Source organism: Hylobates moloch, unplaced genomic scaffold (genome assembly GCF_009828535.3).
Source record: "Hylobates moloch isolate HMO894 unplaced genomic scaffold, HMol_V3 SCAFFOLD_3, whole genome shotgun sequence".
In the NCBI taxonomy this organism is placed as follows: Eukaryota; Metazoa; Chordata; class Mammalia; order Primates; family Hylobatidae; genus Hylobates; species Hylobates moloch.
In genome coordinates this window covers 31,023,644-31,037,792 of record NW_026652278.1, presented here as the reverse complement: position 1 = coordinate 31,037,792, position 14,149 = coordinate 31,023,644, and the positions used below count along the sequence as shown (strand labels likewise).

At 45.8% G+C, this 14,149-nt stretch overlaps 1 protein-coding gene across 3 annotated transcripts in view; it reads left to right on the top strand.

Moving 5' to 3' along the window:
- SUFU (SUFU negative regulator of hedgehog signaling) overlaps positions 1-14,149 on the top strand; it is a 131,345-nt gene that overhangs the window by 55,655 nt on the left and 61,541 nt on the right. The window lies entirely within an intron of this gene.

The window sequence follows — 14,149 nt, the reverse complement described above, 5'->3', positions numbered from 1 at the left end:
TCTTGTATGTGTTGGGATGGTTTTGACTACAAGTAATAGAACACCCTGACCAGAGTGGCCTAACAATAAGGGCACTTACCTTACATGGCAAGCCATCTGGAGGAGGGGCAGTTCCAGGGTTGGCCGGCATCTGTTCAGCGATATTGTCAAGGACCTGAGTTGTTCTTAACTTCTCTGCCTTCCTTAGCACTTGGCTTGTCTTTTTAAACTGGTTTCCTCACATTCCAGAGATGGCTGCCATGATCCTAGCATCCTGATCACCCTTGACAGAGTATACAGGCAGTAAGAGAGACATTTCTGTCCTATGTCCTTTAAAGATGAACCAAAACCTCCACAGAACCACCCTCGTTGGTATCCCCTTTGCATCTCATTGGCTAGAGTTAGGTCAAGGATGATATTGGCTGGGAATGGGCCTGGCTCGCAGAAGGGAATGGCCAGGAAAAGGCAGAAAAACAAAATTGGGGTTCTGTTAGTAAGGAGGGGAATGCCCATTGGGTGGGCAAAACACTCCCACCTAAGAAGCCCCAGCCCTGCCAGGGATCAGAGGAACCTTGCATATTGGTCAGGACTCTGGGCCTGGGAAGAGAATGTTCCAGTCATGAGGACAGGATGGCTGTCATTTCACCTGCTATGGCAGATTTACAAACAAATCTAGCCTGTGGCATGAGTCGTTTGGAAAGTTTTGCAATAAATGTATCAGTAACTTCACCAGTAGACACTTCGATGTCTGTCTGTCCTACTTTGCAGCCAGTTTTTCTTACTTTCATTTTACGATCAGCTTATTCTCAGATTGCCAGTTACTGTTCCGCTTCCCCCCATCCTCTGGGTTTCATTAGAAAGAAACCATTCCCCAGCTCAACAGGGCTTGATTTCTGAACTGTGCTTTAGAATTCTGCTGGAGAGGCTGTCTGCTCTCAGTTCTGCCATTGGTAGGCTTTAACCACAAATTCCAAGGCAGTTTCATTTGCGTTTTTAGGAAAAACGTATCTCCCCAACCTTGTAACTGACACTGGAAATTGAAGTGCCTTCGCTTGCTGCTGTTTAATGGCAACCTCATGACATGTGCTCAGTTGACTCGATTTGTGAGTGGGTCGATTTCTGAGTGCTGGGATGGCACTGCATGAGTAGGGATCTCTCCCAGGCCATCAGAGCTCATGGCTGATCCAACCCTGTGGTACTGACAGACTCTTAACGCTAACAGAGATTTTTTTGTTTTTACATTTTCTTCCTTTTCCCCTGTTTATAAAAGAAATACTTGCTCATTATAAAATTGAAACGTAGAAATCTGAAATCTGACACAGAAGGTGAAAGTCCTTCATAATTCATTCCCTCACAGAGAAAACTTTGGTGTTCCTCTTTCCAGGTTTTGTTTGCCATGCATATGTCTGGATAGAATTTGCAGTATTTTGACCAGGCGCAGTGGCTCACACCTGTAATCCCAGCACTTTGGGAGGCTGAGATGGGTGGATCACTTGAGGTCAGGAGTTCGAGACCAGCCTGGCCAACATGATGAAACCCCATCTCTGCTAAAAAAAAAATACAAAAATTAGCCGGGTGTGGTGGTGCATGCCTGTAGTCCCAGCTACTTGGGAGGCTGAGGCACGGGAATTGCTTTGAACCTGGGAGGCGGAGGTTGCAGTGAGCTGGGAGCACGCCACTGCACTCCAGCATGGGTGATAGAGCAAGACTCAGTCTCAAAAAAAAAAGAACTTGCAGTATTTTGTAAAAATGGACTATGCTTTTCATACTGTTTTTCACCTTGCTTTTTTAAATTACTATCATTTGGACATCTGTCAGGATGTTCTTTTTAACGTGACACTTTTTTAATGCCTACATATACTGTACTTTATTTAACCAGTCTTCTATTGTTAGACATTTGGGTCATTTCTAATTTTTTCCTTTCACAAGGCTGCAATGAGCATCCTCGTATATGTACATCTTTGTATTCTTACTGAGGTATTTCTTTTTTTTTTTTTTTTTTTGATGAGATGGAGATTTACTTTTGTTGCCCAGGCTGGAGTGCAATGTCACGATCTCAGCTCACCGCATCCTCCGCCTCCCAGTTTCTCCTCCCAGCGATTCTCCTGCCTCAGCCTCCCGAGTAGCTGGGATTACAGGCATGTGCCACCACACCTGGCTAATTTTGTATTTTTAGTAGAGACGGGGTTTCACCATGTTGCCCAGGCTGATCTCGAACTCCTGACCTCAGGTGATCCGCCCGCCTCGGCCTCCCAAAGTGCTGGGATTACAGGCGTAAGCAACTGCGCTCGGCCTTACCGGAGTATTTCTTCAGGATAAATTCCTTTAAGTGGGATCACTTAGCCAGGTGTGGAGAAATTAACCTTTACATGTTAATAACCATTGCTAAAGGATTTTTAAAGTGAGGAGGAATTAGATTACTGAATATGTTATTAAAATAATACTTTTGGGACCATCCAGTAAATGTTATCGTTATTTTCAACAAACAATAGAAGGATCGTTATATAAAAGTGGTTGTTTTTGTTTGTGTGTTTTGTTTGAGAGAGAGTCTCACTCTGTCGCCCAGGCTGGAGTGCAGTGGTGTGATCTTGGCTCACTGCAAGCTCCACCTCCCAGGTTCAAGTGATTCTCCTGCCTCAGCCTCCTGAGTAACTGGGATTACAGGCGTGAGCCACTGCACTGAGCCTAGTGTTTTTATAGCAACAAAATACTTTACTGAGTCCTTGAGAATAGGTCCCCCTTCTTAGGTTCCTTGGCCAGAGAGATTGGTTCATACACACTATGTGGCATGCATTTATTTGGGGTTAGGAAAGATCAGCAAGCTTTTTTTTTTTTTTTTGAGATGGGATCTCACTCTGTTGCTTAGGCTGGAGTCCAGTGGTATGATCACGGCTCACTGCAGGCTTGACCTCCCGAGCTCGGTTGATCCTCCTATCTCAGCCTCCCAAGTAGCTGGGACTACAGGTGCATGCCACCACACCTGGCTAATTTTTATATTTTTTGTGGAGACAGGATTTCGCCATGTTGCCCAGGCTGGTCTTGAACTCCTGGGCTCAAGTGATCTGCCCGTGTTAGCCTCCCAAAGTGGAGGGATTATAGGCATGACCCACTGCGCCCGGCTAGCAAACCTCATACAGTATGTTGCACAGTTTAGAGTTCCAGGAATCCATCCATCATGCTTCCTGTCTCTGAAGTTGGAAGTGCTGAGGGACACAGTCTGCCTCTGTAAGTCAGAGAGACTTTTCCAGATATTGACAGCAAGTCATGTTTTACATAAGGAACCTCAATGCATTGTAGAGTTTTCTTGGGGTTTGCCTCCTCTTACTTTCCCAAAAGTTAACAGATGTGATTCAGTCTTTTCCTGTTGAGGCCCTTTTTTAAAACTTGCTTTTCTATGCTGGGTGCAGTGGCTCACGCCTGTAATCCCAGCACTTTGGGAGGCCCAGGTGGGAGGATCACGAGGTCAGGAGATTGAGACCATCCTGGCCAACATGGTGAAACCCCCGTCTCTACTAAAAATATAAAAATTAGCTGGGTGTGGTGGCACGCACCTGTAGTTCCAGCTATCGGGAGGCTGAGGCAGGAGAATTGCTTGAACCTGGGAGGCAGAGGTTGCAGTGAGCCAAGATTGCACTGCTACACTCCAGCCTGGGCAACAGAGTGAGACTCTGTCTCAAAAAAAAAAAAAAAAAAAAACAACAGCAACAACAAAACTTGCTTTTCTATAGTTAAAAGTAAGTAAATAGAACATAGGTATTGGCTGGGTGTGTTGGCTCACACCTGTAATCCCAGCACTTTGGGAGGCTGAAGCAGGTGGATCACTTGAGGCCAGGAGTTCAAGACCAGGCTGGACAACATGGTGAAACCTCATCTCTACTGAAAATACAAAAATTAGCTGAGAATGATGGTGCATATCTGTAATCCCAGCTACTCAGGAGGCTGAGGCATAAGAATTGCTTGAACCTAGGAGGCGGAGATTGCAGTGAGCTGAGATCGTGCCATTGCACTCTAGCCTGGGCGACAGAGTGAGACTCCGTCTCAAGAAAACAAAACAGTAGATATTGAGCACCAAACTATCTTAGGTACTTACCTTCTCTTATTTAACCTGTGCAGTGGGTAGCCTGGTGAGGAAGATACTGGTTCATATTGCTGCTTTTCAGATGAGGCGATAGGGAGGTGATGGGCCCTGGAGAACTTCCTACAGCTGCTGAGTGGCAAGAGCAAGCCTCCAGGGACAGTCTAACCAGCCTGCTCTGTGTGCTCCAGCCTCTGAGCCACCAAGGGTCCATTTTAGATGAAGAGAGAGGACTTGGGGAAAAGGAGGTTTTTCATCAGTTACATTTATTTTATTTAAGTGCCTGCGACATACCAGAGGCTCTGTCAAATGCTAGGTAAGCTGTGTGGAGCAAACTTTCCACTGCCTTTAGCTAGTAGAGACAGACATTGAAAAAATAAGCAAATAAATATTTGATTCCATAAGATCACTAAAAGGGAAAGATGAGGAACTGAAAGAAGGCTTATGTAGCTGGAGAGAGGTGAGGGAGAGGCAAGGGCTCAGGAAAAGCTGGAGGCCTGGCAGGGATAGGAAAGTGCTGGGCTTGAGGCAAGTCATGGTGCATTTGCCTCCATAAAGTCTTGATTCTAAGGGTAATGGAAAGCTGTGAAAGCATGTTAAGGGCTGGGTGTGGTGGCTTATACGTGTTCTCCCAGATACTTGGGAGGCTGGGTGGGGAGGATAGATTGAGTCCGGGAGGTTGAGGCTGCAGTGAGCCAGGATCATGCCACTGCACTCTAGCCTAGGCAACAGAGCAAGACCCTGCCTCAAAAAACGAAAAAAGAAAAAATGAAAGCATGTTAAGGAGGAAGGTGAAATGGGGAGTGAAGTCTTTTTTTTTTTTTTTTTTTTTTTTTAAATTAAGATGTACTTGGATTTGAAGTATTTGAGACTCTAGCTGCATTTTGAGAGTGGCTCTTACGCAGAAGGGACAGGGGCTGCTGCAGCAGTTGGAGCGCAGCCCTCAGGGTCATGGATACTTCTCAGCTCTGCCATTCCAGTCCCCGGGGTCTTGAACTCAGCAGAATCCTGTCTCAAGCCTGCTGTATCCCGAGGCTCTCCAGCCTAAGAAGGGGACCCCCTTATCTTGGGGGTGTTAGCAGCCTCGGCATTGCTGTGCTCAGCAGCACACCACAGGGCTATCTTCTCAGATCCAAGGGGGAGATCAGGCCTTGCCTCCTCTTCCCTGCCCTGCAGGTGAGTGAAGGCAGTCAGGAAGGTTGAGTGAAGAGCTCAGAGTATATCCCCAGGTAAGATGTTACTAGGCTGCAGGCAGCTTCTCATCTACAGCTCACCTGGCTTTCTTCTCTCATGTCCCAAATGTATGTGGTCTTAATATCTTTTCCTCAGGTAAAGCTTTCTGGAAAGAGGTGTTCCATCATTACCAATGAGACCTGTCAAGCTGTCTGTCTCTTTTTTGGAGACAGAGTGTTACTCTGTCACCCAAGCTGGAGTGCAGTGGTGCGATCTCGGCTTACTGCAGCCTCCACCTCCTAGGTTCATACTGTTCTCATGCCTCAGATTCCTGAGTAGCTGGGATTACAGGCATGCACCACCACACCCGGCTAATTTTTGTATTTTTAGTAGAGATGAGGTTTCGCCACGTTGGCCACACTGGTCTCCAACTCTTGGGGTCAAGCGATCCACCCACCTTGGCCTCCCAAAGTACTGGGGTTACAAGCATGAGCCATCGCGCCCAGCCTCAAGCTCTCGTTTTCTGGTTTCGCTAAGCTGCCTATTGCCCCAGTCAGCTAACTAAAGCCAAATGGAGCTGCCTGGTTATATTCATATCATTTTTCTCCCTCACACTCTTTTTAATTTTCCTGACATTTTCTTTGCCTCAACCTGATTCATCCTCTTTTCTGGTTGCTGTGGATCGGTGAAATATTTTCACTTTTATCTGTTAGTAATACTGACCAACTATAAGACAAAACAACCCTTGATTTCTCTGCACTTTCCTAAGATTTTAGATTAATAGTTGAAAGATTGTGTTCCTACTGCACTGAAGAAAAACAGGTCAGTCCCTCAGAAATGAGTTTGTGCCCTAAAATTTAAGTGATTTAGCCAATATATAAATCTGGGTATTTTTAGGGAAAACTTAAACCCTGAGAGCAGAGGTTGGCAAGTACAGCCTGCAGGCCAAATCCTGATAACCACCTGTTTTTATAAGTAAAATTATACTGGAACATAGACATACACATCATGGATTACCTGGGCTTCTTTTGTGCCACAGCAGTGGAGTTAAGTAGTTGTAACAAGAATGATATGGCCCTCAAAGCCTGAAATATTTTATCTCTGGCCGTTCACTGCAAAAGTCGGCCAACAAATGACTTAGAGAATGTTTTCCACTTCTGAATAACAGCTCAGGTGGAGAGGTAGCCATCTCTGTGAGATTTCAGAGGCCCTGAGAAATGAGTTGCCTTAGCTGGGTCCTGTGCTCTGGCCTATGGTAGAGGAATCAATTACAGTGCCTAGAGAGTTTGTTGGGGTTGGGGGGGTATGCATCTCCTGCTGTGTTGCTGAAGGATTTTCTTTAGCAAGTTCCTTTAGCTTCTATAGGTCTGTATCCTACATTGGAGAACTACATTAAATGACTTGAAACTCTTAGTAGAAAGAGTCTATTTATTGTTTTTGAGACGGAGTCTCGCTCTGTCGCCCAGGCTGGAGTGCAGTGGTGCAATCTTGGCTCACTGCAAGCTCTGCCTTCCAGGTTCACACCATTCTCCTGCCTCAGCCTCCGGAGTAGCTGGGACTACAGGCGCCCGCCACCACGCACAGCTAATTTTTTTTTTTGTATTTTTAGTAGAGACGGGGTTTCACCGGGTTAGCCAGGATGGTCTCAATCTCCTGACCTTGTTATCTACCTGCCTCGGCCTCCCAAAGTGCTGTGATTACAGGCGTGAGCCACCGCGCCTGGCCGAAGGTATCTATTTGATACAGGCATTCAGCTAGGATAATTCACCCTCAGACTAGGTCTCTTATCTCTGGACTCCTGTGGAGTTTTAATTGGTTGGCTCTTTCAGACGAATGTGGCCCTTTTGTCTCTAGCACCTGCAATTCAGGGATGCTTTCTGCAGGGGGCAGTGAAGCCCACTGGCAAGCAGAGGTTGCCGCTGGAGAGTTAGGACTGTAGAACTAGCATCTCTGCAGGAGGTAAAGCACTTTGATGACTGGAAACTGCTCATGATAGAGTGTTCAGTGAAGAGGGCTGGAGAAGAACGTGGCTGAGAGCAGGAATCCAAATGGCAGGTTGCCTGGGTTAAAATCCTAGTTGGGCCATGTGGGACCAAAATTGAACATCTCCAACAGTCGGTTACTTCATCTGTGAAACACAGGTAATAGTAATATCTACTTCATAATATAGGTAGTGTTCCTGATGCAGAGCCTGGCATTATACATAGAAACAATCAATATTATTTATGGCTGGGTGCAGTGGCTCATACCTGTAACCCCATTACTTTGGGAGGCTGAGATGGGTGGATCACCTGAGGTCAGGAGTTCGAGACCAGCAGGGCCAACATGGTGAAACCCCGTCTCTATTAAAAGTACAAAAATTAGGTCGGGCGCGGTGGCTCACGCCTATAATCCCAGCACTTTGGGAGGCCAAGGTGGGTGGCTCAGAGGGTCAGGAGTTCAAGACCAGCCTGGCCAACATAGTGAAACCCCATATCTACTAAAAAATACAAAAAATAAGCCAGGCGTGGTGGCGGGCACCTGTAATCCCAGCTACGTGGGAGGCTGAGGCAGGAGAATCGCCTGAACCTGGGAGGCGGAGGTTGCAGTGAGCCGAGATTATGCCATTGCACTCCGGCCCGGGCAATAGTGTGAGACTGTCTACCAGGCATGGTGGTGGGTACTGGATCCATGAGGCTGAGGCAAGAGGACACTTGAACCGGGAGGCGGAAATGCAGACAAAAAAAAAATTATGTTGTTATTAAAACATATTCAAAAGAAAAGGAAAGGCCTTTTTTGAGACAGAGTCTCGCTCTGTCGCCCAGGCTGGAGTGCAGTGGCACGATCTCAGCTCACTGCAACCTCCACCTCCTGGGTTTATGCCATTCTCCTGCCTCAGCCTCCCTTGTAGCTGGGATTACAGGCGCCCACTACCATGCCTGGCTAATTTTTTGTATTTTTATTAGAGACAGGGTTTCACTGTGTTAGCCAGGATGGTCTCGATCTCCTGACATTGTGATCTGCCTGCCTTGGCCTCCCAAAGTGCTGGGATTACAGGCGTGCGCCACTGCACCCCATCCAAAACCTGTCAAGAAAAAAAAAAAAGGCCAGGGCAGTGGCTCATGCCTGTAATCTCAGCACTTTGGGAGGCCAAGGTGGGTTGATTGCTTGAGCCTAGGAGTTCAAGACCAGTCTGGGCAACATGGCAAAACCCTATCTCTACAAAAATTACAAAAATTAGCCAGGCATGGTAGTGTGCATCTGTAGTCCTTCCAAACTACTTGGGAAGCTGAGGTGAGAGGATCACCTGACCCTCATCTGGGGAGTTAGAGGTTGCGTGAACCAAGATTGTGCCACTACACTCCAGCCTATGTGGCAGAGTGAGACCCTGTCTCAAAAAAGAAAGAAAGAAAAAGAAAAAACCGGATCACAACACTTCATACAGTTGGATTCCAATTCTGTTAACAATATGTACATGCCCACATAGATCACTGGCAGACATGTGAAAATATTCACCAAAGACCATCTTAGGGTGATGGGGTTATATGTCATTGATAGTTTCCTTTTTGTACTGTTTTGCCATTTTGAAAGTTTTTTTGCATAGAGCATGGGTTTTATTATCGGAAAAGAAAAAAGATAACTATGACTGATTTTTTTTTTTTTTTTTTTTTGAGATGGAGTCTTGCTCTGTCGCCCACGCTAGAGTGCAGTGGCGCCATCTCGGCTCACTGCAACCTGTGCCTCCCGGGTTCAAGCAATTCTCCTATATCAGCCTCTTGAGTAGCTGGGATTACAGGTGCCTGCCACCACGTCTAGCTAATTTTTGTATTTTTTTATTTTTTATTTTTGAGACAGAGTCTCACTCTGTCACCCAGGCTGGAGTGCAGTGGCACAATCTCTGCTCACTGCAAGCTCCGCCTCCCGGGTTCACGCCATTCTCCTGCCTCAGCCTCCCGAGTAGCTGGGACTACAGGCGCCTGCCACCATGCCCAGCTAATTTTTTGTATTTTTAGTAGAGACGGGGTTTCACCATGTTAGCCAGGATGGACTCAATCTCCTGACCTTGTGATCCACCCACCTCGGCCTCCCAAAGTGCTAGGATTACAGGCGTGAGCCACCGTGCCCAGCCAATTTTTGTATTTTTAGTAGAGACAGGGTTTCACCATGTTGGCCAGGCTGGTCTCAAACTCCTGACCTCAAGTGATCCATCCACCTTGGCCTCCCAAAGTGCTGGGATTACAGGCATGAGCCACTGGGCCCAGCCAAATTTTTCTTTTCTTTTTCTTTTTCTTTTTTTTTTTTTTGAGGCAGGGTCTGGTTCTGTTACCCAGGCTGGAGTGCAGTGGTGCAATCACAGCTCACTGCAACCTCCACCTCCTGGGGCTTAGGTGATCCTTCCACCTCGGCCTCCCGAGTAGTTGGGGCTACAGGTGCACACCACCATGCCTGGCTAATTTTTCCATTTTTTGTAGAGCTGGGGTTTCCCCATGTTACTCAGGCTGGTCTCAAACTCTTGGACTCAAGCCATCTGCCTGCCTCAGCCCCCAACATTTCTGGGATTACAGGCTTGAGCCACCATGCCTGGCCACATGACTGAATTTTTAAAAGAACTCAGAGGCTGGGGACAGTGAGTCCTGAGAAGCAATCTAAGCCACAAGTGCAGGTGTGGTCAGGTTACACTTCAAGGTATGCTCTCTGGTACTGAGGAGAATGTGTTTATTGGAATAGCTTTGGATGAGATACAGTGATCTGCTTTCTTACTCAGTTTCTTCATAGCTCTCTCAGTGGAAAATGACTGGTGCCCCTAAGCCAGACACAGTACTGCTTGGGCTTCCCTGGGAGTGGGTCTCCACCGCCAGGCCTGTCTTCTTGCCTTGCAGGGCAGACATGAGGACAAGCTTGTTGTTTAGGTTCTTTCCAGGACTCAAGGACCAAGAGAACAGAATGGCCCATCCTTGAGGGTTCTGATGAGGTTCAAGCAGCATTTCTGACTCCTCACAGAGCCCTCTCTCTGGACAGATGACAGTTGGAGCTTGAGCCAGGGGAGGAAGAGAAAAGGGAGGGAATTCGGGTGCTTTTAAAGAGGGATTGCAGCACCCCCAGGCAGTGGATTGTTGTTTTGCTGGCATGCAGCAGGTAGACTCTGAAACAGCAGTGGGGGTCCTTCTCTGCCTTGTCCTGCTTGGCCCAGTGGAAGCTGCATACCTGGGGCACTGTGCTGGGCAGGGAACGCATCTCTGGGAGAGGCTGCAGCCCAATATCCCCTAGCCCCAGGCCTAGCTCCAGCAGCCTATGTTTGGCTTTGAAGATTTAGGAAGAACAGGACACTATCAACCTCCTGGGCCAACCGGGCATGTCTAGGTCCTCCTGAGTACCGTGGTGACCTGAACACAGGAAAACCTTGTCCTTTGCTTCTCTTCACTGGGCCACTCACATCACACATTCATTGTCTTCTGTCCTTGGCTGGTACACTTTTATTCCCCCAAACAAATATAATGTTATTGTTTTCCTAATTACAAAAAGGACATTTAAAAAATCCAGGCAACACTGAAAACATGAAGAAACCATGTCACAGAACAATGGGTAGACTGGAGCTTCATTTTTACTTAAAAAAAAAAAAAAGTATGACTTTGATTATACATGCTCAAAAGAAAGTCTTAAAGATTGCATATCAGATGTTAACAGCAAATGTTAATAGCTGAGAAATGGGACTGATGGGAAAAGAGATTTTCATGTTTTACTTTATAAATTTCTTTGTCGTTTGACTTTCTTATAATAAGCCTATGTTATTTTGTAACTTAAATAAATATATGTTGAAAACAAAAATAAATATTATGCTTCTGAGACAGCCATTTTTATTTGGTTACCATCCTTCTAGATATGTCTCTATACATAAAATAGGCAGTTTTACTAAGTACTGTATATATTAACATGCTTTCTTCACACAGTCATGGAAGTCTTTCTAGCTAAGTAACTATAGTTCAGCCGGGCACAGTGGCTCACGCCTGTAATCCCAGCACTTTGGGAGGCCAAGGCAGGTGGATCACCTGAGGTCAGGAGTTCGAGACTAGCCTGGCCAATGTGATGAAACCCCATCTCTACTAAAAATACAAAAATTATCTGGGTGAGGTGGCGGGCGCCTGTAATCCCAGCTACTTGGGAGGCTGAGGCAGGAGAATCGCCTGAACCTGGGAGGCGGAGGTTGCAGTGAGCCAAGATTGCACCATTGCACTCCAGCCTGGGCGACAAGAGCAAAACTCTGTCTCAAAAAAAAAAAAAAAAAAAAAAAAAATATATATATATATATATATATGTATATCTCCATAGCAGTGCTTGTAATTGTTGTATGGCATTTCATTGTATGATACTAACATAACAGACCCCTCTAGGATAAATAGACCCCTCTGGATGAACTTGCAGATAGTTTCCAGTTTTCCCTATTTTAAACAACACTATAAGATTGTTGCCCATATATGAACATCTTGGCAACTGCGTCCAGTTATCTCAGGATCAGTTTCTAAAGTGGGATTGTGGGTCACAAGGTCCGCAGATTTTACAGTCTGGCACATATGCCCAGCTCTCCTTTTGAAGGTGATTCCACTAGGCAGGGTGGCCCCTGCCGCGGCTGCCACTGTGTTCTCACCTGTAGTCATGGCCATTTGGCAGTCCAGGCACTGAGGAAGCACTGTGTAGTCTTTCAAGTCCGTAAAATAAGACACAGGACTCTTCCCACTTTTGGCAGCTTTAAGGCTGGCCATATTCCAACATTAAGGAAATTCTTTGAGGCTGGAGGCCCACAGGCTACTCAGACTCTGTGGCTCTTGGAAAGCCCTGCACTACCTGAGTTCATCCTCACAACTCAGTCCCTTCTCCATCTCTCCAAGCAGGTAGAAATGTCCTGGAAGAGTCTGGCCTGAACACCAAAAGGGTTCACTAATGGTTTATTGCTATCACTTCCTATAATCAAATCACCCCAAATTGGTAATCTATAACCCCCTTCCTGTATCTGATTGGTAGGGAAACTTTGAAATTTGGGCAGGTACATAGACAACTGAGGAGCTGTTCTTTACACAGATACTCAGAGGTAAGTGCCTGCCTCATGTCCCGTCTCTGACCCAACAGCCCCTTCTGGATGCAACATTCAACAAGGAATTTAAACCAATCAGAGCGTGTCCAGAGAATGGTGGCATTCAAACTGGCAAAACCTTTCAAAACTGTCCATCTATGAGGAATGGCTATAAAAGTGAGGTAACTGGAAACATTCTAGTTTGAAGACGAAAAGACTTTGAGATGGAATATGTAGGGAGTTGAACTATGACCCACAACAGGTATTTAAAAATAGTTGAGGTCTTACCATATGGAAAAGGGATTTGACTTTTTGTTACTCAGAATAGAGAGCTAGAAAGCTGTTAACTCTTCATTGGGATGTAGCAGAATTTCCTAATGTGGCTAGGCACTGGGAGGCAGTAAACTCACCATCCCTGAAGTTTTCCTAGTAGTCTGGGCAGTTGCTGGCCCAGGCGCTTGTAGAGGGGATTTAAGCGTTGGGTGTGGAGTTGGTGATTTGGGAATCTAGACTGCCGAACCCAGAGACCATTTATTTATTTATTTATTTATTTACTTATTTACTTATTTATTTATTGAGACGGAGTCTTGTTCTATTGCCCAGGCTGGAGCGCAGTGGCGCAATCTCAGCTCACTACAACCTCCGCCTCCCAGGTTCAAGCAATTTTCTTGCCTTAGCCTCCCGAGTAGCTGGGACTACAGGCACACGCCACCACGCCTGGCTAATTCTTGTATTTTTTAGTAGAAACGGAGTTTCACCATGTTGACCAGGCTGGTCTCGAACTCCTGACTTCGTGATCTGCCTGCCTTGGCCTCCCAAAGGAGACCATTTATTAATGCTGGGGTTTTTTTGGCTTTTTATTTGTTTGTTTGTTTGTTTTCTAATCGATATTTTTGTGACCCCTTCTTCTGTGCTCCAGTCTGGTTTCTTGCAAACAAGTCCTTCCCCCTTCCTCTTCTCGATGCTTCCCAGGTCCTCCAGGTCTGACCCAGCTGGGTGACTTCTGAAAACATCCATAAGTACTATAGCTGTGCTTCTTGGTGTAAACTAAGGCAGGAAGAAGGGAGTTAGTTTCCTAAGCTGAAAATTGGAATCATGGCTCCTCGAAGAAACCATCTGCTCTTCCTATGTGGGTGGATTCTATGTCTGTGTCTCAGTTCTACTGGATCCTTCTGTCTTCATTTCTTTTTAAGTAAATAGTGGCCGTGTTTTCCAGTGGTCAGATCTTTCAAATGAATAGCAACTGCTTAATTTGTACCGTATTTTCAGTACACAAGGCAATTTTTACATATTTTGTTTTCTTGGATTCTAAAAAAAAAAAACCTTCAAGGTATACAGTATATCATCCCATCATGTTTTGGTAGGTGAAAAAATAGATGCAGAGAAGTTAAGTGGCTTCTTCAAGGTTACACAGTAAGAAAATTGTATCAGAGAATAAAGCTAAGAGAGGAGACTCTTAACTAGAGGATCTGATTTTGTCTTGAACAGGAGGGTATACATAATACATTTTGGGTGACTATTTGCACCCATGACCTGGTAGAAGAAAAATAGTCAGTGCTAATAAGTAACGCTTTCACCTTACACTAAGATGGCCAGTGACTGAGTTAAAGAGAAGTTAGTGTTTCATTAATTTATCTTTTTTTGGGTTGCTGGGGATGAGGCCAACCAAAATTCTCTCTGGGTTAAAAGTTGATGTTTAAGCAGGCCGGGCACAGTGGCTTACGCCTGTAATCCCAGCACTTTGGGAGGCTGAGGTGGGCGGATCACTTGAGGCCAGGATTTCAAGACCAGCCTGGGCAACATGCCAAAACCCTGTCTCTACTAAAAAACAAACAAACAAACAAAACAAACAAACAAAAAATTAGCCAGGCATGGTG